General features: G+C 37.6%; 1 protein-coding gene and 1 long non-coding RNA gene across 5 annotated transcripts in view; one reads left to right on the forward strand and one right to left on the reverse strand.

Moving 5' to 3' along the window:
• The window catches only part of LOC131901697 (sperm motility kinase X-like), a 38,660-nt gene extending 23,876 nt beyond the window's left edge, over positions 1-14,784 (reverse strand). Inside the window, exons 1-3 of one of the 4 annotated variants that reach the window (XM_059252800.1) lie at positions 14,623-14,784; positions 14,459-14,530; positions 914-1,044 (exon numbers count right to left, since the gene is read on the reverse strand). The gene's annotated coding sequence lies outside the window, so the exon portion shown is untranslated. Of the gene's footprint in view, positions 1-913; positions 1,234-14,458; positions 14,531-14,622 lie in introns of those variants that run through there. The other 3 variants (XM_059252799.1, XM_059252798.1, XM_059252801.1) reach the window with 3 other exon arrangements.
• LOC131901699 (uncharacterized) overlaps positions 14,519-26,825 on the forward strand; it is a 93,176-nt gene continuing 80,869 nt past the window's right edge. Inside the window, exon 1 of the long non-coding RNA XR_009376842.1 lies at positions 14,519-14,865. This is a non-coding gene — a long non-coding RNA (uncharacterized LOC131901699). The remainder of the gene's footprint in view (positions 14,866-26,825) is intronic.

Here is a 26,825-nt window from a genome sequence, read left to right on the forward strand (position 1 = left end):
GTGCCTACCTTCTTGAATAATCTAGTTTTTATTTCATAGCTCTGTTATCAAACCACAACCCAATGCCACATATTTAAACTTTGTATTCTTTCTTATGCAGTACAATTTGTTACAGCTCCTTCAGAATCATCATAAGAATATATTTCTTATTAGTGACTCCACATGCAGAATTCCTGCCCTGTCTCCCTGCCTAATCACTCTGATTCTTAGCACGTTGTTTGGATGATTTGCCTCTCTACAAGTCGTTCTAGACTAGCTCTTGAGCCACTTGACTTCTTGATCCACTTGACTTGATCCACTTGCCTCCAGGACACTTGTCATTTCTTGAATTTTCAGTAGAAAAATCAAGAAATTTTGGAAAGTGCTAGACTGTGCTAATGAATTATGTACAAAGACAACAGTTGCCAAATAAAATAGAGAATGCCAAATGGAATTTGCATTTCAGACAAAATACTTACAGCAAAATTACTCATTGCTTATTTGAAATTCAAATTTGCTTGGACATCCTTTGTTTTTGTTTGCTAATTGTGGCTGTCTTGTACAGAGAGCACAAAGATTATTTATTAAGATTTTCTTTACCTTATTGTCATCTTTTGGTTAATGTTCCTCCATTCTTTCCTATATTTCATTATTTTCAATCTTGAGATATTCTATTAAATTTGATTCTCTTAAGTTTTCTACACACCATTGGTGTGATCCCTATTTCACAAACACACAAAGCATTACTACTGAATTCGTAGTAAATTTCCATTGACAATATGGTTATTTCATTAGTTAACTTGTTGCCCTTTGCTTCACTCTTGTATTTCTTAGGGTTATAACATACATAAAACATATATAAAACATATATATATATAACATATATAAAAAGGTTAAACAAAGAGAACTTTAATAGGAACATGTTTCTACAGACCTGTGCACAGGACCAAGAGCCTCAGGAGTCAGCAGTCACGACAGCTCTCGGCATTCTGACCTCCAGCTTTTTGGGGTTCCCGAAGAACAAAAGTGATGCTGCAAGAGTCCACTGCTCCTATGGTGGCCCCACTGCTAGAACAGGGAAGAATAATCCCTGTCCCTCGCCAGATCACAGAACAATGGAAAGACAAACTTCATCAGGTTATGTAAAGGCAAGGAAGGCTGGATGAAGAAACACTCAAGATTTGTAGACAACATGCAGAATGAATACAAAGACTACATATATCCAAATACTAGAGACATTTTTAAAAGTTAAAAACATCCACAAAATGTGATGTTAAAAAAACATCGTGTCTTAACGTCAAACTTCTACTTCCAGATGTGAAATGATTAGCGGGATTATGAGTCAGTTTCAGTATACAAATATCCTAGAACAGAAAAAAAATATTTAGTTAGCATATATTTAAATTTTGCTCCTTGGTTGAAGCAGTTGGGTCTGCGGTGTGCCGATTCAAAGGTCCTGGGCCTGGACTGAAAGACACTGTGGAAGGAAACTGTTCACTACAGGCTAGTCCAAAAGCAGAAAATAAAGGAGACAATCTAGAGTCCCCAAAGACATACCCATACTGACATATTCCTACAGCTAAACCCTGCCTCCTTTGGTCTTTGGAACTTCTCAGGATACCACTATCAATTAGAATGGGTAATATTTGGGGCTCAGGGATACACCTTGTCCACAGTACAAGCAAGACTCTGCTTCTTGTCTAGGTTCAGAAAACTGAGGAATACTCTACCTTTCTAGAATTATTTTAATGGTTATTTATTTAGAATTACTTAATGATCTAAATTAAATATAGAAATGATAAGCATCTGATGTCGATGCTGGAAGTGTAATACCATGACTTCATATATTTTCCAGTCTGAATTCTGAAAGTTAATGGGTAGTTATGCAATCTAATCAAACCACCACCCAAGTACATACAGATATATAAATGTTTAGGTAAGCATAGATGAGAATATTATTCCACAATTAAATACTTAGAGGCAACATAAATATAATACTAGATTATTAACACAAGCAAAGAATATAATTACTACCAAATATGCTGCTAAGAGTCTTCATTAAAAATCAAGACTGCTTATGATACATAATTTATTGAAAACAGTTATGAAGTAGCTTATAAATTGGGGTCTTTTTTTTTTTTTTTTTAGAAAAATATATGTTAGCAGGGCAGTGGTGGTGCACGTCTTTAATCCCAGCCCTTGTGAGACAGAGGCAGGCGAATCTCTGTGAGTTTGAGGCCAGCCTAGTGTACAAATCGAATTCCAGGACAGCTAATACTTGCACAGAGAAACCTTGCCTTGAAAAAGCAAAAAAGAAAAAGAAAAGAAAAATATGTGTTGATGTAACCTAATCCTAGAATAACCACAAGAAGGAGAATATTGATAGCTAATATTTCTGAGGGATGAAGTAACAGGTAGTTTTCACTTTATTCTTTGTATAATGCTTTTAACAATCCAGGTGATATCAGAATATTCATGTATAAATTTCCCCTTAGATGTATGAGTGAACAATTGTGACAGAACTGTTTCCACCACCTCAGCGGAGGAGTAAAGCATCCCATCTCCTAACACAGCTGGCATGTTTCTTTGATACCAAACCATTGCCCCACCGCACCCATGGAACCCACTGCTCAGAGTTCTGTCCTTAGATTTTGTCTTTTTCTGGGAGACATATAAATATAATCACAGAGTCTGTAAATTTTCTTTAAAGTTCCTCAATTACTTGCAAAGCAGTTGTAATATTTTGCAACCCATAAGATATATAAACGATAAAGCATTTCTTATGAAAAAGCTTTAGCACCTCCAATTGATAGTATAGATAATATACATACAAAACATTAATACTACAATATCTATATGCTGAAGTGTAATAATAGATGACTCAGTTATTGAAGACATCAGGGCACTTTTACAACTTAGTAATGATTACAGTTCTACTGACTTAATTCCAGCTAATCAATCAATTTCTATGGAAAAGATACTTAAAAGCATACCTTATGGAAGATGATAAATCTGGCAAGGAGTGTTTCCACTCAGGATTTCATAATTTCAGGACTCCTCAACTGGAATTTCTATTTCTGAGTTGTTTCCTTTGACAACAGCAAGCACAGCCAATGCTTGGAGACGCTCTCATTTGGGCAGTTCTTTCCAATACCCCTAAGTTTTTCTTATACAAGTTTTGATTGTACCCCTGCCATCTACTGTGGGTCCACTTTTGATTCAAAATTCTCCGTCTGAAACAGTAGGTGAGACAGTTGTGTAGCTTGACCTGCTTAAGGTGCCCCTGGCAGTGGGATCGGGATCTGTTCCTGGTGCATGAGCAGCCTTTTTGGAGCCCAGTGCCTATAGTGGGACACCTTACACAACTTTGTGGAGGGAAAGGGCCTTGGACCTGCTTCAGCTGAATGTACCAGTCTCTGCTGACTCCCCATGGAAGGACTTGCCTTGGAGGAGGTGGGAATGGGTTGAGGGGAGAGGAGGAAAGAGAAGGGAATCTGTGGTTGGTATGTAAAAGAAACAGAAACTTTCTTAATAAAAAAAAAAGAAACAAAAAAACAAAACAACAGCAACAAAAAAGAGTAGTTCTCAACCTGTGGGTCATGGCACCTTTGGGGGTTTCATATCAGATATCCTGGATATCAGATATTTGCATTAATATTCAAAACAGTAATGAAATTACAGTTAAGAAGTAGCAACAGAAATAGTTTTACAGCTGGGCTCACCACAACATGAGGAACTGTATTAAAGGGTCATTGCACTAGGAAGGTTGAGAACCACTGTGTGAAAAGTTAATTTTGTATACTAGGCTGCTATATGGATGTAACTTGCAGTTAGTTACTCTACTTGCCAAGATGTGTACCACTTTCAAAGGGGGAAAGAAAGAAGTAATTGCACAAAAATATTCTGCTCCATGCCTGGGACTGAACTAGGTCCTCTGAATGTGGGTGACAGTTATGTGGCTAGATCTGTTTGGGAAGCCACTGGCATTGGGGCCAAGACTTATCCCAAGTGCATAAAATGGCTTTTTGGAACACAGTCCTTAGGGTGGGACACCTTGCTCAGCCGTGACACAGTGGGAGGGCCTTGATCCTGCCTCAACTTAGTATGCCAGACTTTGTTGACTCTGCAAGGAAGGCCTTATCTTCTCTGAGGAGAGGAAGGGGGGTGCAATAGGGGAGGTGGGGGGAGCAGGAGAAGGGGAGGGAGGGGGAACTAGGATTGGTATGTAAAATGAAAAAAAACTTTCTAAAATAAATTAATTTTAAAAAGAATATTCTGTTTCATTTTTGCTATCTTATTACTTGATAATTTTACCTCTATTTAATGCTGTCACTAAATTAGCTGTTGATCTGTTTGCTGTACATTTCATGAACACAGGATCAGAGTAAACACGGGGCTTATTTCATTTGTCAGATCCATGGTTTACTATATGATGAACTAAATGCTGCTTTAAAATTAAGCATGGTCCTCTCAAGGCGGTCACACGTTGGAAGGTCACATTTGCCTTGCTTCTGCCTCTGAGGAGATTATCAATCCTAATTATTTGAGGCTATGGAGCAAAAATGAATTTTAGGAACAAATAAAACCACTGCATGTAACCGAAAGTTGCCCTCAAATCACTAGCTAAGCTCCTGTTGTATAAATTACTTTTACTGAGCTCAGTACTCATTTTATTAGCACCGCTCCCCTTCTGTTGAATAAAACCTACGTTGCTAACCTGTGGGAGCCTGTTCTCGGGTTCCTCGTGGCTTTACCCATCAGGTCCTCATAGAGGATGATTGGACCACGGGCCTGGGTGCAGGTGTCTGGGATGGTCTGCACTTGGCTGTGCTGGGGGAGGAGGTCTTTTGCTCCACCCCTTGGCGTCTCTATAAAAACCCTGGGACAGAGACAGTCGGGGCCCGTTGGAATAGGTTCCAGGCCCTCTCGAGGCTATCCTTTATTTTCTATCTGTTTATCTCCGCGATATTCTCCGCAATAAATCCTTCTATCTAATATTTCCTGCTGCTCGCACTCAAGAAAACTCTGGGGAACTGTGGGGGTGGTTGGGTAAACGCCCCACAGAATGGCGCCAAGAACAGGGACTAAAGAAAAAAGAAAAAAGGGACTAAAGAAAAAAAGGGGGGACTAAAAAAGAAGGGGGGACTAAAAGACAAATGAACAGGGACTAAAGACAAAGTAATAGGGACTAAAGATAAAGGAAAATAATAGTTTTATTACAGAGTTTTTGGCGAAAGTGCTGAGTTCAGCCCTGCCAGTGGATAAGGCATGCCGGTGTTATGGAAAATATATATTTTTTATATATATTGAGAGGCAGGGGTTTTATCCTCGAGAGTAAAGGAAAGCGGACTGGAAGGATGTCCGATGCTGCAGCGAAATTCTCTTCTGTCAAAATTTTCTATCTTCTATCCCTTTCTCAATTTCTATCTGTGAAAAATAAGTATAAGGCATAGGGTAGTAAAATAGTGTAGGAAAAACTTAGAAGTGTAAGATTGTGTAGGAAAAAATAAGTAAGGCAACTAGACAGAAAAACTCTTCAATTTTCTAACTTGGGGGCTCTGAATGAAAACTGGGGGAAAAAATCTTTGGGCTATTTGGGTAGTAAAAAAGCTCTTCTTCGAGCTTATGGGGAAGAGTAAGTTTCCTATGGAAGCTTTTGTCCTGGGGACAGCTGAAATGCTAAGTCCAAGCGGCAGGAGAAAGTGATTTCTCCCTGAGGCAAAAATGGGGGTGTAAGAAGTCAAAGTTTAAAGTTGGGAAGTTTTGGGAAAAGTTGGTCTTTCTCCTGGGGGGGAAAAAATCTTTCTCAAACTATAAAGCTTTTCTTGGAAAATTTGGTGGAAAAAAAACTCTAAAAAGCCTCTATCTTAAAAGCTCTCTTAAACTTAAAAACTAAAGCCTTTAACTTTCTCTCAGAAGGACAAAAATTAGAATCACCTGAAGATATTAGTATGGGGACCACCTGTGATTAGCTCAAAGGGAAAACAACAAACCTCTTAAGACAGCAAAACCTCTAAGTTCTCTTTCAAGCTTTAAAAATCCTCCCTGCAATGCAGGAGGCAGGGACAAGTTCCTAAAAACCTCTTCTAAACTGTCTCTTCAAGCTAGTAAAAGACATTGGGTCAGAGTACCCTGAGGGAAATGCTTGGGAGAGTGTGGGTAAAGAGCTACAGAGAGCCCAAAAGGGCCAGAAACTTTACCTGAGAAAAGCAAAAAAGCCAAGCTTCTCAGTTACAACCGAGCTGAGGCATCAAGGGTTTTGTTTCTGAGTTGAGCATTTCAGAATGAAAAGGTCTCCTAATGGTCCTAATGCAAAGATCCCCTGAAGCAATGCAAACTGTTAGCTTTGTATCCTCTCTTCTGAGCAAAAACCCAGAGGGACTGGCCAGCAGCTTCTCTGAGTTGGAGTGCATTTCAGGGATACTAGGGTTCCTGCAGTTGCAAACTTCCTGGAGCACAGAGCTGAGGCAGGAAGGTGCAGGACCCAGGGGAAGGTTGCTAATGAACAACCAAAACTAAAGCCAGTGGGAACGGCACAGTTGTCCACTTTCCTACAAGTCCCAGGTTGGTAGGTCCACTGCTGCAAAAAGACATCTGAAAAAAGCTTTCCTATCAGTAAGGACCTTTCTGGGAAAACAGTAAAGCTGAACTGTGTCTGAAGCAGTTGTGCTGCTGAGTCAGAACGCTGTCTGGGGAAAGAGCCCAGCCAGGGCAGAACAGCACTATCCAGGAGTAAAGCTTTCTTTTCTGTCAGAGAAAACACCTCTTAGAGAAAAGCTTTGTTTCAACTGACTCCCCTGAGATGAGGGAGTGTAGCCCTGAGGGGTGATTGCCTCTGGAATAAGCTCTGTCCTTGAGCACCCAGACAAGCAAATGCAACCCACTGGGGGACTGGGCCAGGTGAAGGTCTGATAAGGCAAAACACCTGTCCTAATGGGAGTTTAGAAATGGCAAAAACCTCCCTTGTTAGATTTTCAGTCTGTAGGCAAACCACACAGACCCAGAAAACAAACGGACAAAAAGCCTTACCTTCAGTAGCAGGGAAAGCCGCCACTGTAGTGTCGGAAACTGTTTCTGGGGTAGAGGGGATAAACTGAGACCAAACTGGAAACTGTCTGGAAGAAAGACTCTAAAGAAACAGAAGGGACCGATTCCTCCCCAGAAAAATATGACCTGAAAAAGCTGCTAGAATTTGAGGCAGATTCGGGGGGAAGAAAAAAAAAGCCCCTACTTCCAAGGGCAGCTAGCAGAGGTACAGAGCCGCAGATACTTGAAGCTCTGCATCTGGGGAAGGAAGAAACAAGCAAAATGAGATAGATCAGTGGGAGAAAATCTCTCTGAAAGAGCTATGAAAAAACTGTTGTGAATGTTTTTCACTGACTGGCTAAGACAAACACAAGCCCCGAGGAAAGTTGCTATCAGAAATTGCCCACCTCAATGCGCGCTAACGAGGCAGGTGCAGTTCTGATTTGGGGGCCAGTGTCAATTAAAGGAGAGACACCTGTTAAAGCCAGCTGAGGAGAGACCAGAAACCTCCCAATGTCCCATAATTAAAAATGTAAAATGCTTGTTCAAATCTCCCGTTGCAAAAGCAGAAAACTTTGTTCAAACTTCCCGGGCAAGAATTTGTAAGCAAGTCTGGTAAAAAAGAACTTAAAAGTTGACTCTCAGACCCAAAAAGAGCTATGGGAAATGACTGATAAAAGGGATGTGATATAAGGGACTGATACTATTATGGACTGATATAAGGGAAATGCTTTCTGGGAAAGGTAGTTTTTCCACTAAAGATGGTGACATTGCCTTGAAACATGTTTGTCAGCTCAAAAATACTTTCATGGTAAACTGAAAATACAGCTTTTAAAAGAATAAGGAAAATCGTCTAGGAGTTTAAATATCAGTTCCAATGAAAAATTGAAAGGATATGGAACTAGGCGCTTCACGGTTTGGGGCTCCCTTGGTAAAATGCCTTATTTACCCTAATAGCTGTGCAAAGTTTTTATGGTAGTTGGATGACAAAAAGCTACCTATAAGACCAAACAAGCTACCTTAAAATCCTTAAAACAAGGGAAAGCAGTTTATACACTGAACATTGTCTTAGATATGAAGAAACTAATGTTGAAATTAAAAAAGTTCTTTGCCTTTTGAACAAACTGCCTGCAATGAGTAATTCCTTTGCAAATCTAATTAAGGGGATAAGAAACAGGCATTCAAAAAAATGACTGCTTTATAGATGGGAAACAAACTTCAGAAAAGCTGTCTTACAAAAGAGTTGCTTCACCTGAAAGTTCCTTATAAGAAATCAATGCTAAATATCACAGGTGCTAATATCAGGAGTTAAAGCTAATGAAGTGAAAATACTAAATCCTGAAAATGCTTTTTCTCAGAGTAAGCTAATGAAGGATATGTTTCATGAAAGAACATCTATGTTCTTAACTCCTTTGAATAGTAAGTTTTGGTAAAAATACTGGAACTAACAACAATCCAGTCAAAATGTTTCAACAAATCCAAGACACTATTCCACAAAAGAAAGCTGCCATGCTTTGTGGGCCATATTAGAGTTCACTCCAATCTTCCTGGTCCTTTAGCTGAGGGTAATGAGAAATAGAAAGAACCCTGCTTGGGATTATGGAAGGGTACTAACCCTGTGTTAATATGGGGTCTAGGACATGTTTGTGTTTTTTCACAAGAGGAGAATGAAACTCGGTGTTTACCGGAGCGTCTGGTAAGAAGCGTGGAACTAAGGAAAAGTCAGCTCCAATGACGTTCCTATAAAGGAACCAGAATGAAAGTGGCTCGATTAGTGTTTCTGAGGTTTTGTCACTGGTTAATGCAAACAGTGAGGAAATAGAGTTCTGAGCTGTGCCGCTTTTGGCTTTACTAGCTCCTTTGGAAAAATACTTTATATCACCTAATAACTGTGCGATATTTGGCAAAGAGCTTACAGCAGCTAAATACGGTAATTTCACCGTTAGCGTGAAGGGAAGTTTTTCGGTAGAACAAACCAAGAGTACTGCTGTAATAGAAACATTTGTCTGAATTGAAGCACTTAGGGGAACTATTATGAATCTGGGTGAAGGGACAGCCTCTAGTTAAAAACCGTCTACCGCTGACAGTGCATCTCTGCCGGTCCGGAACGGCTGAGAGAACTGGCAACTTTGGAGTGTGGCGTCATCCTGGGAAGGTTACAGTCCCCTAGCAACAACTATCACAATTCTATAACAACACTCACTAAATCCCAGTGTTTTATAACAAAGCTGACTAAAAACTCTAAACTTTAGAAATGATGTACATACTTCCTGTCTAGTTAAGAGAATCTGTCTAATAGAAATAGTACTAATAATTAAGAGTAAGAAATAGAAAAAGATGAAAATAAGATATGTGAGTTTGTAAAAATTCTCTTGTTAGATCTGTGTTAAAAAATCTTTAGGTGTTTGCTAAGTTAAATATATGCTAATGGTAGCCCTATATAAGTTTGTAAAATAGATCTATAGATCCTTTAAGAATATAAGCTTGCAAGAAGTATCTAATATAGTCTTAAGACATGTAGTAATAAGCTTGTAATAAGTAAAGATGCTAGTTGTAAATGTAAGTTTAAGTAAGTACATAAGAAGTAATAAGAAATATATTTGCTAAAGTAGTTCTATAGTTTCCTTAAGGAGTATAAATAAGTAGATGTTAATACGTTACATGTGAGTTTGTAAAAAGGTTATATGTGAGTTTGTAAAAAAGTGTATATGTTAAGTGTGAGTCTATTCTTAATGTATATGGTGAAAGAACCTGAGACACACAGAAGGTAGTGTCCTAGCAGACTGCAAAGCAGGCAGTCTGAATGGTTTCAAAAGCTCCAGAAGCCGCTAAGAAGCTAAGAATGGCGGACGCCAGAACCAGCACAAGGTATCCGCAGCTGAGATCCGTGGAAAATCGACGCAACACAGAAAAACCTGAGCTAACATCAAAAAACGGTGCAGTTTAGACTACTACTGTACCTAAAAAGGTCTCTGTCTGTGAGAACAAAAGTTGCAGAGACGCTTGTTTGAAGTAAAATTGTTAACGGCAAAAAGTTTTGGTTGAAAACCATCTCTTCATATTTGGAAGTGAAAGCCTGATACTAGAATTTATTTCTTGTTTGAACTTTTTGAACTTAAAATGAGATAAAACTACAAAGATTTTGGTTATGGATTTCTTCATATTTGCAAGGCTCGTACCAGAATTTATCATTTGAATTTTGGGACTTAAGAAATGAAATGAACAATAGAGATTTCATGCAATGGGACAATTTTGAGTTTATTCATAGTAATGACCTAGAACTGTTTGCTGGAATTGGGTTAAAAATGGAACTGTTTAAATAAAGAAATTTATTTCTACCTAGAATCAAGATGCAGTTTTGTGTATGCATATATGCTTTATTAACTGGTGATTCATGAATTGTTTTGTGGAACTGTTTATGTAAAATGGAATTACTATGGAACTGGTTTGTGTTACAAACGGAACTGTTTAAACAGAAGTTTGGGTTTTCTAACTAAGCTTGAGATTTTGCTTAAATTATAAAGAAGAGGGGGAGAGTTAATATTCCTTAGTCTAATTTCAAATGTTGTTTGAGTGAATTAATGTCATGTTTTTGTTAGTAAGAAATGCAAATGGGGTATATTAAGAGACTACTTCTAAAGTGTAAAGAGTTTTATTAAGAAACTGCTTTTGGATGTTTTGCTAAAAGTTTTCAAAGTGTTCATGGTTAGATTGAGAAGACTGCTTTTCAATAATGGTTTGTAGGAATTGTATAAGTTTGGTGTTTTTTCTAAGTAGGTTTGAGATTTTGTTTAAAAAATTATAAAGAAAAGGAGGAGTTATGAGTGAATGAAGGTTGAATTATGTTTGCAGAAATTATGTTTATCCTATTGATATTAATGCACCCTGGTTTTGTGGAGTTAAGGATATATTTAAGTTTGATGTGAATACATCAAAGTTTTTCCTATGTTGTGTTAGCCAGAAAATTCAAATGATTAAGAGTTAGTTGTAAGACGGAGAAAATTGTTAACTATATATAGCACCATATATGCTAATTCAAATGGTTCTGTTAAGAGTTTGCTTTGAGTTGTAAGACAGAGAATTGTGGCTATGTATAGCACTGTTTATGTTAACCTGTTAATGGTAATGATGAAGCTAAGGGATTCTTTAAGTTTGTAGTTGCCTTAAGAGTTTTTGGCTTAGAAAGGGCTTGAGGCAGCTAAGACTGCTGTAGTCACCTTGGACCTAATTCAAAAGAGAAATGCCATCTATATCATCCTCTACTCCCATACTGGGAGGTGTAACAGCTATGGAGATTGCTGTAAGCCATTATTAGTTATTTTTTTATATATATTAAGAAAGGGGGATCTGTGGGAGCCCGTTCTCGGGTTCCTCGTGGCTTTACCCATCAGGTCCTCATAGAGGATGATTGGACCACGGGCCTGGGTGCAGGTGTCTGGGATGGTCTGCACTTGGCTGTGCTGGGGGAGGAGGTCTTTTGCTCCACCCCTTGGCGTCTCTATAAAAACCCTGGGACAGAGACAGTCGGGGCCCGTTGGAATAGGTTCCAGGCCCTCTCGAGGCTATCCTTTATTTTCTATCTGTTTATCTCCGCGATATTCTCCGCAATAAATCCTTCTATCTAATATTTCCTGCTGCTCGCACTCAAGAAAACTCTGGGGAACTGTGGGGGTGGTTGGGTAAACGCCCCACACTAACCTATTAAATAAAATCGCTTATAGATGTAGATTTTTTATGCCTTTTAAAATGCTAATGTATGGCTTGTTAAATGTTAAAGTGGTAAATAGTTTCTAGGAGCTCGTATGTACTAAATTTCCTTTTGTAACGCTCAGCATTTACGGCAAGAATTCATAAGATATTTGTCAAGTTTGAACCTTCATAAGTGTGGTGCTCTCAATATATTATTTTACAAAAGAAATTAAGGTAATTAGATGATAATGTCAGTGTCACATTAAACTGCCACAGTTACAGAACAGCAAGTATCCTCTTGCTAAGAGCTCATGAAGCATACTCTTATAAAATATAAGAACTAAGAGTTTTAGCTATTGCTACAAACTGAAAATAACTTTCTGGGTCATTCCAACTGTTCTACGCTCATCTCCACCAGACTGTTTACAACTCTTCTTACATAAAGTATTTATTGTAGATAAGTGCAATGTTTTTTTCCTGTGCCAGCCTTGCTCTTACACTGCTGATGTGATTCATGTCACAACAGTGTAATCACAGAGCGAATGAAATTAGACCTGAGAATATTTTATAATACTCTATCTCATCGTTACCTTTGAAATCTCATTTTTAGATTTAATTTTAGAGTCTTAAAATGTACAGATAGACCCTACCACTTGTTCATATTGCTGAGAGATGATGCCCAACTCCGTATTTTTAAAAAATGACCCAGATATTCCTGATATATCTCTCTCATATTTTGACCTCTTGAACCCTTAATAATTTATGAATCAGAATACCAACACTCTGAATTTGAAATGACTTATTCACATAGAAGAAAGAGGAAACAGTAAAGATGAAGTAAAAATGTGTTGGACTCCGATTTGCCTGACAGGTAAGGGGTAGGTAGACCTACCTGGTCACTCCTGATAGAGGCATCAGCACATAGACAGGCAAGACCACTTTGACCTGCCCTCCCACTGCCTTCACCGCTGGCCTTACACAATGGAAATTATTCACTCCCAGTTATAGGGGCCAGAAGATCTGGCATGAGCACTGTTGTTTTCTTCTGGCAGCTGGAGGAGAGAATCTGCCACCTACCCTAAACAGCTGGTGGTGGTTTACTAGCAATCTTTGGTGTTCTTAGTCATGATGACCTGATTTCTAGCTTCCTGTCCACCTGTTGATTTTCCCTGTGCCTGTCTGCTTCTGTGTTTGTTTCCCTTTGTTAGGAGCACGAGTCATAGTTTGTATTGTATACTGTAGGGCCAGCCCTAACAACTCACTTCAGACTCCTTTTCCAGTGATCATCACGTATGATTCTGGGGTTGAGGTTTTAATGTATTTTTGCAGGGGGTACAATTCAGTCCACACTTATTTGCATACTGCCTAACCCAGATTCTGTTTGCTAAACAGGATCTCATTTTATACTCTATTATTGTTACATATCTTCAGAAATCTGCCTTGTCTCTCCACCCTAACATTTCCCCAAAGAAGGATTGGTTGGAACCTCAGAGCTCAACTCTAATTGATAGTATTATTGCTGGGTTTGTTACTATATACATCATTGGGACTCTATCACTATAATTTTTCTTATATTACTTTAAGGTTCATGGCAAATTGTGGAATGCATGCAGGTTAAAATCTAACTATTATACTTAAGCTAATTAAGGTATGTATTGTTCCAGTTACCAGTCAGTCCTCAGTATTTCCAAAACAGCTAACATCTAATGGCACTTTTTTTGCTATAATCTTTATATTGTACGTTAAACCTGGAGTTATTCTGTACACCTGATACTTTGTGTCCCCTGACCTACACCTCTCTCCATTCTTTCTCTACGTAAAGATATTGGTGTCTATCTATGTATACTTGGATTTCTGCAGATTTTCTATCCCAGAAGATAATAGATTTTTTTCTTTTTTGGTTAGCATAATGTCTAGGCTCATTTATGTGTGGCATATGGCAGAAGCTTGTTCTTTTAGGATTGAATAATATTCTGGTATACCATATTTGTATTCTCGTCTCTCAACAGAGAATATTTGAGAACCTTGGCTACTATAACTGATCATTCAGAGGACATGAGGCTGTACAAAGCTTTACATGGCAGTGATTCCATTTCTGTAAGGTTTCTGACCAGAAGAGGGATTACTAAATCACAATTCTGATCTCATATTAATTTCTTTAGAAACTTTATACTGTTTTCTGGAATAGCTATATCAACCCACATTCCTGCCAATATCCTTACCAACATCTGTTATCTTTTAAAATTATCACTTAAGAAAAACAGTAACGTTAGCATAAAGGAAAAGTCTAATTACCAGGGTAATGAGCAGTCCAGCATGAAACAGCCTTTCAAGCATTATTTATATGAAATCTAATCAGATTGTCCTAGCTTTATTAATATGGTTGTTTTCTGATCAACTTTCTCAATCACGTTTTTCAGAATGCTTTTTTTCTTTAAAAAATAATTCATTTGGCTTATGCTTCTTCTGTAAATTAGAGCCTGTGAGTTTTTGCTGCATGGTAAACTTGCTTTATAAATATTTCACTTCTTCCTAGGTATTATTCCTTCCTTTTTAAATCTCGTGGTAAGATATTCCACTCTTCTGGAAACATCTTTCTTCTCAGAATTGCTTTTCCTGATACCAGGGGACCGAGGCAGGAAAATAACAACGTCAAACTCATTCTGAGCAAAATAGAGAAACTTGGTCTCAAAAATCTTTGTTCCATTTATTTGTATTTCACTAAAATGCTAAGAACTTGATAAAGAAATCACAGAAGACTGACCTGTAGTGGGTAGCCATTCCAGCTTTGATCTGGAAGTTTCAACCCCCATTGAGACTTCGGCAACCGTCACGCCTACAAACCGGAACCAAGTGAGGAGATATTGGTGTAATTATTATGGCCACTCCACGTAGCTAAAAGGAGATTTATTTAGTGGCGTAACTTACAAGTTAAGGGATCGGTAGGTCGCGGGGTCTGGGGAAGGTGTATCGCAGTCCAGCGGTGTTCTCTGGAGCTCTGCTTGGCCCACCTTCTCCGTCCAAGGTCCCGGAACCAAGTGAGAGCACCGCCCATCCAGATCTCAGGTCTCCAGGCGCCTCCCTTGGCCCCGCCTTGTAGGCGTGACGGTTGCGGAAGTCTCCATGGGGGTTGAAACTTCAGATCAAAGCTGGAATGGCTACCCACTACAGGTCAGTCTTGACCCATACTTTTCACTTAGTTTTTCTCTTCAAATTGAAATTATGAGTTTCATTATGAAATAATCATGTATTCATAGCATGTAATTTGGTCTTATTCACACATACTCTTTACCCTGTCTTGGACCCCATCCTTTATCTAAATAGCCCCCACTTCCTCTCTCAAGTCTTAATATTAAATTTTAGGTCTAGCCGGGCGGTGGTGGCGCACGCCTTTAATCCCAGCACTCGGGAGGCAGAGCCAGGTGGATCTCTGTGAGTTCGAGGCCAGCCTGGACTACCAAGTGAGTTCCAGGAAAGGCGCAAAACTACACAGAGAAACCCTGTCTCGAAAAAAAAAAAAAAAAAAAAAGAAAACAAATAAATTTTAGGTCTAGAGTGCATATGAAAGAAAAGATGATATTTGTCTTCCTGGTCCTGGCATCTTCCACTTCGTATAATGATTTCCAGTTCTATCCATTTTTTTCTTTTGAAAATTACAGTTCATTCTTTTTAACAATTGAATAGTACTGAATTAAGCATACTCACATCATTTTGTTATTCTCTAATCTAATGGTGAACACCTAGACCAATTCCATAAATCATTTGTTATGAAAAATACTGCACTTACCATGAGTGTGCAGGAAGCCCTGCACTGTGCTGAATGGAATTCCTATATGTAACTACCCAGATGAGGTACAGCTGCATCCTGTGGTGGTTCTGTTTTTATAACCTAAGGAACATTCCTACTCACTCCCAAAGTGGATACACTAATTTACATTTCCCTCTACTATTGTCATTTGGTTTCTTGTTGACAACTATTCCGATTAAAGTGAGATAAAATTTCAGTAGAGCTTCCATTTGGGTTTCCCAGATGGAAGATGGACACCATTTTGTCATAGACTTCTTTTCTATTTAAATTTCATTTTTTTAACAACTGTCTGGGCAACTCATCTCTGTGCACTTACTGATTAGGCGATGGTGGGTCCTTAGTATTCTGAATTCCCTCTGTGGTGTATTAATCTCAGAGACAAGGGGTAATTGTGGGGGTTAATTAAACAAAGTGAGGTAAGAATGAAATTCGTCTCAGCCCAATGTTATCATAACTAGCACTTCCATAGTCTAGTACTTACATAGTCTGGACCAGATCATTTTACTTTACTTTGTCCATATTTAAGCATGGTACAATTTTGGAAAAAAGTATTCAGATAACAATTAACTCAGTTGCATGACTATAACAAAGCTTCAGACATGTTTACATTGATTTTTTTTTCTTTGGTTTTTCAAGACAGGGTTTCTCTGTGTAGCTTTGCGCCTTTCCTGGAACTTGCTTTGTAGATCAGGCTGGCCTCGAACTCACAGAGATCTGCCTGGCTCTGCCTCCCAAGTGCTGGGATTAAAGGCGTGTGCCACCACCACCCGGCCATGTTTACATTGAAGCTCTTTGCAAAATACATACAGCTTCATCTGTAAGGTGGTTTCTTGTTGACATAGAAACAATCCTCAAGATAAGGATCTGGGGAGAATGACTGTGGTAATCATAATGCTAGTGGGTGTCAGAATTGCCTTGGTCCTAAGAAGACACAGAAGTCACTTAGGCTGTTGTAAAGAACAAGTGACATCCCTCATAAGAATGGACTTTATGGCCTAAAAGCAATGCTCAAGATTTAGGGTCTGAGATAAGTAAATTCTGGGAGATACGGGCAGAGCCTGTCTCCTCAGACAGCAAAGGATCACCAGGCTGTAAAGCTCCATCATCCCTGGCATTCCAGGGAGAGCAGCTGCACACCTCCTTCCATTGAAGAGGTGAGCTGTGTGTTTAACTTCCCTGTCTTCTCCAGTGCTTATGTGTGTGCAGAAGGCTTTTTTTTGTTGTTTGTTTTTGTTTTTTGGTTTTTTGAGACAGGGTTTCTCTGTGTAGCTATGCGTCTTTCCTGGAACTCACTTGGTAGCCCAGGCCGGCCTCGAACTCACAGAGATCCGCCTGGCTCTGCCTCCCGAGTGCTGGGATTAAAGGCGTGCGCCACCACCGCCCGGCTCATAAGGCTTTTTTTTACCCTCTACGCTTAATAGGTTTTTCAAAGGAACCATATAATGTCTCATTTATCCTGCATTACTAACCAAAAACAAACATTTAGATAATCGCTTAAAGTATCATTGATCGACTACTGAAGTCCAACTCGGAGCATATCCAAGATAAGTATTACTTTCTTTCATGGCATATCACATAATTGTTATTTGATAACAATAACTGGTTATAATCAGTGGTTACTGGGGCTCCCATTCCTTAGGTATACTATTCACAAGTTTCCACCTGTAGCCCGATTTCATGGAGTGAGAAGAGACCTTGTCATTCATGTAATTTTCTGTCCAGTGGAAACTAATTACTGATCACTCTTACAGAAATAATGTTTTATCAGTAAGCAATGTCAGCCTATTAATCATGAAGGTGGACTCAACTGAAATGTGTTCCAGGTCTATTACTTCAAGGTAGAAGCATGGACCAGAATTATAATGATAGTGATCACTCTGGATGCCTTTAAATTATACTATGAAAAATGTCACAAATCCTATGTTGCCAACTTTTATTGTCTTATCTAGACTATTATAATATTTGGGCATTTAGTGCTTTAATTCTTTGCCATTTATGTGCTCATGCATATGGTTTGTTAACTGTAGTATGGATGTATAATATCACTTGAACAATTTGCTGGGAAAAGCCTGTATAAGAACAGGCCTACCTCAAAATATCTACTTTCTCTAAAAACAATTGCCCTTTCCACTTTACTTCTTCTATTGTAAGTGCTTAAATGTTTATAAATTTATGACTTGTGTATATTTCCCTTATCCAGGCAGAAGGAATGATATAAATTAAGTAGTAATATTTCTCTCTATCACATGAGTAATCAAGCATTGCATCATTAATATTAAGCCTGTTCTCTTTGTCTATAATTTATAGTGGGAACAAGCCACTCTGTGGCTAAAACAATCTGGCAAGCTCTGACACCTTTGCTACCTCTGCTATTTCACCATGTTAACTGGAGGTCATTGTTTCTGTCTCTTTTCTCAGTTACTGACTTTTCATAGGATGTCCTAAACCCATTCTCCCTATGACCTAGGAGGATATCATCTCGGCTATTTTTTTTTTTTTTGAATCCCAAACTACACACTTTATGTTAATGTCCTTTCATACATTTTGGATAATACATTATACCAATTATAGCCAGCGAAGGTTAACCTGACAATTTGCTCATGTTATAGCTGGTCTTACCTGAAATATGATGGATTGAATGCTTCAGTTGATTCAATCAGACACTGAAATTTTAAAAAGGACAAGACCATTCACTTTCCATAAAATTGCACTGTTTTTAGGCCTTTAAAATTGACACACCTTGAAAAGTGCCCTCCATTATGGATTTCCCTTTGTACAGGTGCCAATGGTAACTGTGTAAGCTTCCTTCTGAGAGGGTAAGTGCAGTGGGTGAAAGAAGGATAGCGCACATTTGGCAATCGCATTGAGTCAGTTTGCAGTTCATTAAGCCTTAGAATTGAAGCTCTTCTAAATAAGACAAATGTGTTTCCTTTCTATCAATATTTTAAGTATAATTATTTTAAATCACTTACTTGGCTATTTCATGTGTATTTTAAGATGATAAGAGATAAATGAGTTAAGATCTTTACATTTCAATTGTTAATTTTCTACTCCATCACTTTCTGTGGCATTGAGGCACATGTTACACATGTGTATGTATGGAGCTCCCCACAGAGAAAGTATATTCTTCCTATAATCCTTCAGTATGCAACTGTAAAAATTCAGAAAATACTGTTCAGGGAGTTTCTTTTCTAATGAATGAAGTCCACTTCAAAATTAAACATTTTCTTAGATACAACTATTTTTTTACCAACAAATGAAAATATATTCAAATACAAATTTATTACAGAGGAATTCTCACAGCAAATATTTGTGATTCATGGTAGGCAATCAAAAACATAGTTAATTTTCAACATATATCTAATTGGTGTATCTGTAGACGTAGTGACATTATCTTTTCTTCTTTGGAAACTCACCTTGTGGCTCCGTTGTTTCAGAACTGGAAATGATGTCTTTAATCTTTGAAATTCTTCTCCCTGGAAACATTCTTCTGCAGTTATTCAGTGCCTCAGCAGTTCACCTCATGGTTTCACTGCCCACTGACATCTTTTCCACTGACCTTTCTATTCAAAATCCCGTCTCTGCTTTATCCTTCTCCCCATCAGTTGCTGATGCCTTCATACTGTCTTGAGTTCTTCAGCTAAGTGCCTATGGTCGATCACTTTTCTTATACTGAAGATTCCTTGAGGATGGAGAGCTCTGTCTGATTTGTTTTTCCGCTATGCCTGAATTAGGGTTGGACATATGGGAAGCTCTTGGGAGTTATCTGTCTGTGCCTCAGACAAGGAAGTCTATCATCCTTTCTTTTCTTAGAAATTATATTACTTACCAATTAACATATTTTCCTTTTCTATAAAATATATTTTGATCACAGTCCTCCCTTCCACCAAGTCCTTTCAGTTTCTCCCCATCTTCCTACCTGCCGAAATACATGTTTTTTCTCCACTCATCACAAACCACAATTAACTCTTACATTTATTTACCTAAAGATTTTGTTTTGTTCTGTTTTTCTTTAGGGATAGGCTCTGCCTGTATAGAACAGGCTGGCCCCTGTGTCCAGCAAATTTACTTATTAGAATGTTTAAGAAAAAAAGATAAAAATAATTTAGTGAAACTTGGTAGTGTGTGCAAAGTTTTAGGTACTGAAAAACTAAGAACTCTACCAAATATACTCATCTTTCAGATTTCTTATGGATAGTTTCTATGTCATACCCTGAACAATACATTGTATTTTTGCTGTAACAGTTATAATTGTGTGTTCTTAAATGTAATATAAAATCTGAAGAGGGATTCTGAAGCCGAATCAAGACTACTTCAATGACCTTGCCACAAATGATCTTCTCATTCCTTGGAAACACTCTTAATCATTTCTGTTCTTCTCTAATGTTATTTCAGAGTCTATGGCCTGTTTCAGATTTGGAAATAGATCTTTTTTGTTCTACACATCTGTGTAAAATATGTGATGAGATTAAAATCACAAAAAGTAAACATGAGCTTCTTCCTGTGTTGTGTGGAAAGTCAAGGCAGTGATTGCTGCAGCATGCTGATGCTGGTTTCTGAGGCCCTTTGCAGTGAGCATATGGATTTCTGAAGCAGAAAGCTTTCTATGTGCTATTTCTATTACCAGTTCTCAATTTGCAAACATACAGAGGCTCTCTGGGGTGGGGATTCTTTTAAGTGCTTTTATGAAGAACAAATCATTTCAGATGAATCTAATCCCTTCTGTGACAGAGTGACAGATCCGGTGGTTAAGAGGAAAGCAATAGATAGAAGATCTTTATTTCAGTCAGGCTAATTTAGTCTCATACGACATTAATTACGGAGCAGGAAGGCAAAATTGAGATCCTGTTATTACAGCATGGGTGTGAACTGCTTGGAAGGTCACACTCTAAGAGTGGTTATTAATCGGTCCAAGCTGCTCTGAGGGATGGGGGTAGATACTGAAGGGTGCTTCAGAATCTGTCCTAGGTCCATTACTATCTTTATCAGTGACTAGGATGATTAAGTAGACCTCTTATTCTTTACAGTCATGGATAACATCAAATAGGGAGGGGGAATTGTACTTGGAGAACAAACTTGAAAATTTAAATGACCTTCTTAAGATGAAGAAGTGGCTCTTGAAAATACAACTTAGAAGAGAGGAGTATATCTAAGAGAAAATATTTCACAGGACAAGCAAACAAACAAGCAACTGATCTCAGTCAGGAGGAAGAAGCTTTGGGACTCTATTTTTAGACATACACAAGATAATACAGTTAAATTATTGCAGAAAAAAAGAATAATTTAAAAATACACAAGAGCCTCTCGAATGACTTAGTGGAAAATAAAAAGGGAGAAGATCCTGCTTTCGAGGAGAATTTGTCCTCCTTCATCTCATCCGTTAAAGCACTGATCTCTGATCAAATGCTACTGGAGGTTCTTGGCCAACACACCCTCAGAATCATTTTGGCTTTCTAAAATCGACTTGTTCAGAGTGCCATGACATCACCTGTAATCTCAGCTGCTCTGAAGCTAAGGCCAGGGGACAACTTGAACCCAGAATAAAAAAAAACACTTCCTAGGAGATAAAAAGGATTCAGTCACTTCCAGGCATCCTCAATTTATATGTGTTCCATAGGGATCTAGCATCCCTTATGAACCACCTTAGCTCTATTGTGCCACACTTCTTGTCATGGCTTGTATCACCTTAATGTAATCAGTTTAGGTCTAATTGTCTTAATCATGAGGTTATTTATATCCCAAGACTCAGGGATTCTGATCAGTAAATGGAATTTTATTTGGGGCACGGGTAATCAGGTCACATGCTAAGACTGACTATGGCAATACATCTTAGACAATTACCTTATTTGTGATGGTTGGTCAAGATTATACCCAGCATTTAACCCTGATTTATTTGATGCTTGTATTTTCTACCTTCAAACTGAAAACCTGTTAAAGCTACCTGACATCCTATTGAACACTCCTTAGGTTACATGGACAGGGCTTGGGTGAACACTGTGACTGCTCACCATGTAGATATTTAAAGTATATGTTGCAAAATATAATGGTTTTCATTCAAAAAGTATTTCAAAAAAATTATTGAAACTCTACAAAAACCATTTCAGATGTATGGAAATTTCTTGTGTTTCCTGTTTATCATTTTTAAATTCTTATGATAATACACGTTACTTATAAACCCCTTCAGGTGTTAATACCTAAATAGTTTGTTACAAGACGAAATGCTTAATAAGAAGAGATTAGAATATGTTACTATCAGTTACATTTATTTTTTTTTTTGAGGGGGAATTCATGTATAGGAACTGTACTGACATCATTTTCCCCTAAATCTCCTTCTTCCAACTCCTCTGTAGTCCCCACAACTCTTCAAATTCATGACTGCTATTTTTTAACAATTACTTAAACATAAATATATGTGTATATTTGAATGCTGAATTTTAATATTTCATAAATATACAAATATATTAATATATATGAAAATTTAGAAATACAACTTACTGAGACTCCTTAGTGTTGCTCATGTGTACATGTATTTAGGGCTGACCACTTGGAATTGAATAACCTATGGAGATGCTTGTCCTTGGAGACGACTGACTCCCCTCTCTCAGCAACCACTAATTTCCTGTAGCTCTTCATCTTGGAGTAGGATCTTGTGAGATTTGCCCATCTATGTTAGTGTTGTAGATATATCAACTGGGCATGAGTAACCCGGTCAGTTGTTCTCTTCGTTTTGACCAGTTGTGGCTTTCTGTAATGGTCTTCATCTGCAGAAAAAAAAATTCTTTGGTGAGGAGTGAAGGCTCCACTTGTCTATAGATTTAAGGATAAATGTATTGATTGTCATTAGAAATTGATGCTTGTTTAGGAAGCATCAAAAGTAGGCTGTCCTCTAGGGTTCATGGTCTCACTAGCCATGGGTAGTTGGCTAGGTTTATAGTATCAGGCTTGAGTTCTCTCCTATATTGCATGAACCTTAAGTCTAATTAGATAGCTACTAGTGTAAAAGTGTTGCTATTGTACCACTGGGGATATTTTCCCGAATGGTCATTGTTGTGGTTCACAGGCTTTATGGTTAGGTATAACTAACTATTAATTGTCTTTCTCCATCTGTAGCTCAAATAGTATCTACTGATGTTAGGAGAGCTAGGCTCAGAGAAGAGACTTCCAGGTCAGTTCCAGTTTAATTTCTCTAAGATCTGTGTTGACATATTTGGTGTCATCAGCAATAAGGTCTTACTTACAAGTACTGGCAGGCACCTCAGGCCAATGGAAATAGTCTATATTGTTTTATGAATTTCTTGGACTCCTGTGACCAGCAACTGTAAGGAAGGTTACCTGCGCTGTCCAGTTTTTATGTCACAGTGACAAAAGCTAGACTTATTTGTGAAGAAAATCACCTCAATTGAGAAAATATCCCCAACAGATTGGCCTGTAGCAAACCTGTGATGCATTTTCTTGATTTATGATTAACACGGGAGGGACCACCCCACTATGAATGGTGCCACCCCTGAAGAGGAGGTCCTAAATGGTGTAAAAAAGCATGCTAGGCAAGACACGAGATTAACTGAAGCACATGACTTTATTAAAACTGTCTCAGTGTGTGTGCGCACATGTGTGTTTACACACATACATTTCTGTGTGTAATTTTAAGTAATGATAAATTGAATCCCCATGGCTTTTGCAAATATTCTTAGTTCTATTTTTATCTTCTGGTTTCTTGTCCCTCTGTTCCCTCCCTTCCTGCTCCTCAAAGAAGACCCTGTTCCTATTTTTTCCTTGATCACAGCTATGTCCTGTTATTCCTTTCTCTAGGGCTTCCCTCATCCCATGGTGTCTTTTCCTTTCCTGGGACCTGTGGATGCCCCAAATGATACTCACATCAACTCACATATAAGACTAGGAGCTGAGATTTACTAATAAGGACAATTCAGCATCTTTCTTTTGGAGTCTGTGTATATTATTTTCTAATTTCATCAATTTGTGCAATAATTTCATGATCTTATTTTTCTTTACAGATGAATAGATGTATATAATGCATGTATACCCCACTTTCATTATCCATTATTATCAATAGAATGACATTTAGTTTGTTTCCATTTGTTAGCTATTGTGAATATAGTGGCAGTGGACATGGTTGAACAAATACCTGTAGAATATGATGTCCTGTCTTATGGACATGTGTTGAGGAGTGGATTAGGTGTATATTATGGTAGATCTAATTATCATATTTTGAGAATTCCCTACATTGATTTCCACAGATGCTGTACAAGTTTGAAATCCTCCCAAAGTGAATGAGTGTTCCTCACCAGCATTTGTTTGATGTCGGCCATTCTGACAGGAGTAAGATGGAATCTACTCTCCTTTTAGTGAATCCTTCTATTTCTTTTGTTATAAAGGTGCTACAGCTACTTATATATTTCTAGAATTAATTAAATTGTGTTTTAAATGCTTCAAATTGGAATAACTCGAAATGGTAACATAGTTTAGTAATCTTTTCTGCCTTCAAATGTTCAGGTTCAACAGACACTAGTAGCTTAAAATAGGAACTACCCATTTTTAAAGATTAATACAAAAAACAAAAAATAACCTAAGAAAGTTAAACGTAAAACATTTAAAAATATGTATGAAATTATTATTTGGAAGAAATGAACAGTGACAGACAAGAGAAACATTTTTTCTGAGGTTAAATTTTTGTGTTTAACCTTCTAAATAAAAGAGAGTAAGTCTTCATGCTTCTACCATTTTAGAGGGACCACATTTACCTTAATAATGCAACTTTAGAACATCTATCTGAACCTTTAACTTTTAATTTAAAACACTGAAATCACAAGCAAAAGAGACTTAGACTATAAGTGTTATTCATTTTCTTTATTGGAGAGCAAAGATTTAGTGATGATGTTAGGAGCCAAGCATACTTTTGGGCATATCAAAACCATGGCCTGAATTTTCATGCTTACTATATTGCTAACACTCAGTGTCTAAAATGTAAGAAGTGTTCAACAGAGGCTATAACTTTGTAAACAATTTTCTCTGTCTCTCTATGTCTATCTCTGTCTCTCTGTTTTTGTCTCTGTCTCTCTATCTCTCTGTCTTTGTTTTTGTCTCTCTCACTCGTGTGTGTGTGTGTGTGTAAGGTAGAGTTTCTTTTATAAAGCTATAGATTTTTAAGTTAAATAGAGATGTTTACCTCAAGAAAACATGGTATAAGACTGGCAGTTTAGAAAAAGCTTAGGTTTTTATTAGGTTTCTCCCAGAAGAACCATTTTGAATAAGGTGGATTATGTAATCAGTATTTTGGAGAAAAGTAAAGGATGATACAGGATAAAATGTACTGAAGAATTTTACTTGTACTTCAGATAGTGACAGACAGAAGACTGAAATTGATAAAAGATTAAAAACTCAGGGTTCTTGGCAGAAAAAGAACTGAAAAGAAGTAGGCAATCACAGGAAAAGGGATAAGAAGCTATTTCCAAAATTATAGCATATATTATTCAGCATTGAGCAGCTTTCCACATTGGTGAAGATTATGGTATCCTCATCCTTCTTTACTCTTCATGTTGACATTTTGACACGGCAACACTAACCTTCATCACATGCCATGTCATGTGGATACACCAAACAAGTGCTGATAGTCTGTGCCTTGAGCAACACTGAGGTCACAGGTGAAGACTAAAAGGTCAAGATATATACAATAGCAAGATATATTATGATCAATTTATTCTTATAATGCTTGGTTTGAATTTTTACTATGTCAGAAGTACTCATAGGTATGAAAAATCTCATTATATTAGAGTGTCTGACATCTACTTGGGTTATCATCTTATCAAAGTGATATTGAACTCTCCAATTTGACCTATATGTATGTAAATGCCCAACTGTCTATGCAATGTGTGTACTAAATGAAAGTTCTTGAACGTATTTTTAAGGAAGCAGTCACAAAGTCCTGTGGCTAAACAAATTAAGATTTACCAAGAAAAATATCTTATAAAAGCAGAATTAAGTGTCTTTTCTACTGGGGAGATTTTTTCCCCCTCTCCCAATCATCTAGCTAGTAGCAATTTCCAAAATGCTTTTAGATTTATTTATTTTATTATTTTATGTGCATGAGTGTTTTGCCCATATGTATGTGTATATTCCACATGCATAGCCGGCATCCAGAGATTTCAGAAGAAGGCATTAGATCACTTGGGACTTAAATTATAGGTGGTAGTAAGCCACCTCGTGGGTGCTGTGAATCAAACCTGAGTCCTCTAAAAGAGCAACATGTGCTCCTAAATGCTGAATCCATTCTCTAGACCCAATTATTTTTAAGTCCTAATATATCCTGTAAATATATCTGGCCTCACATAACACTTAGTTACTCTTCACATATGTAACTCTTTTTTTCCAAAGAAGACATCATATTTTATTTGATTATACATGATGCTTTTGACAATATTCAATATCTGTCATATAAGTGCTGAGGAAGTATTGCTGATTATTTGCTGATATATTAAGCATACTAAATTAAGTCAAATATACTTGGCAGAGTAATTGTTACCATTAAGTCACATGACTAAAAAGCAACTATTAAGTGTTCACTGTGCATAAAGCAAAAAGGGTTGTTTTTATTTACTGTGGGAGAATATACAAACAAAGCAAATGACAGTGTTGTCTTGTTCAAGTGAGTCTTATTTGGACATATAGAATCTACATATGTATGTATATGTGTGTATAAGTATAGATAGATAAATGGTATATAAATAGATAGATAGATAATAGATATATATATCAAATATACAAATTATACTAACCTATAGCATTATATTTGCATATATAACACATTTTAGAGATGAGAAAAAAGAGAAGTAAATTAAATGTGTATGTAAAACACAGAAATGTATAGAATGATATATGAAAAACTGACCCTAAGGACTGGCAATTTATTCTACACTACTAGTTATAAGCCTGCTATGAGAACCTAGCCAAATGGTAACTAATAACTACAAATATATAACTAAGCACAGGGCTTAGTGAATTGACTGTTTTACAGCCAAGTGTTCTTGTTGAGGAACACAGTTGACTTACATGCTGGCACAGAGTCTGAATCTTTTTTTTTTTTTTTTTTTTTTTTTTTTTTTTAAAGATTTATTTATTATGTATACAGCATGTATGACCAGAAGAGGGAGCCAGATCTCATTAGGTGGCTGTGAGCCACCATGTGGTTGCTGGGAATTGAACTCAGGACCTCTGGAAGAGCAGTCAGTGCTCTTAACCTCTGAGCCATCTTTCCAGCCCCCAGAGTCTGAATCTTATTGTGGACTGATTTTGTAAGTAGCCCTGCGTC

Source organism: Peromyscus eremicus, unplaced genomic scaffold (genome assembly GCF_949786415.1).
Source record: "Peromyscus eremicus unplaced genomic scaffold, PerEre_H2_v1 PerEre#2#unplaced_220, whole genome shotgun sequence".
NCBI classification, from domain to species: domain Eukaryota; kingdom Metazoa; phylum Chordata; class Mammalia; order Rodentia; family Cricetidae; genus Peromyscus; species Peromyscus eremicus.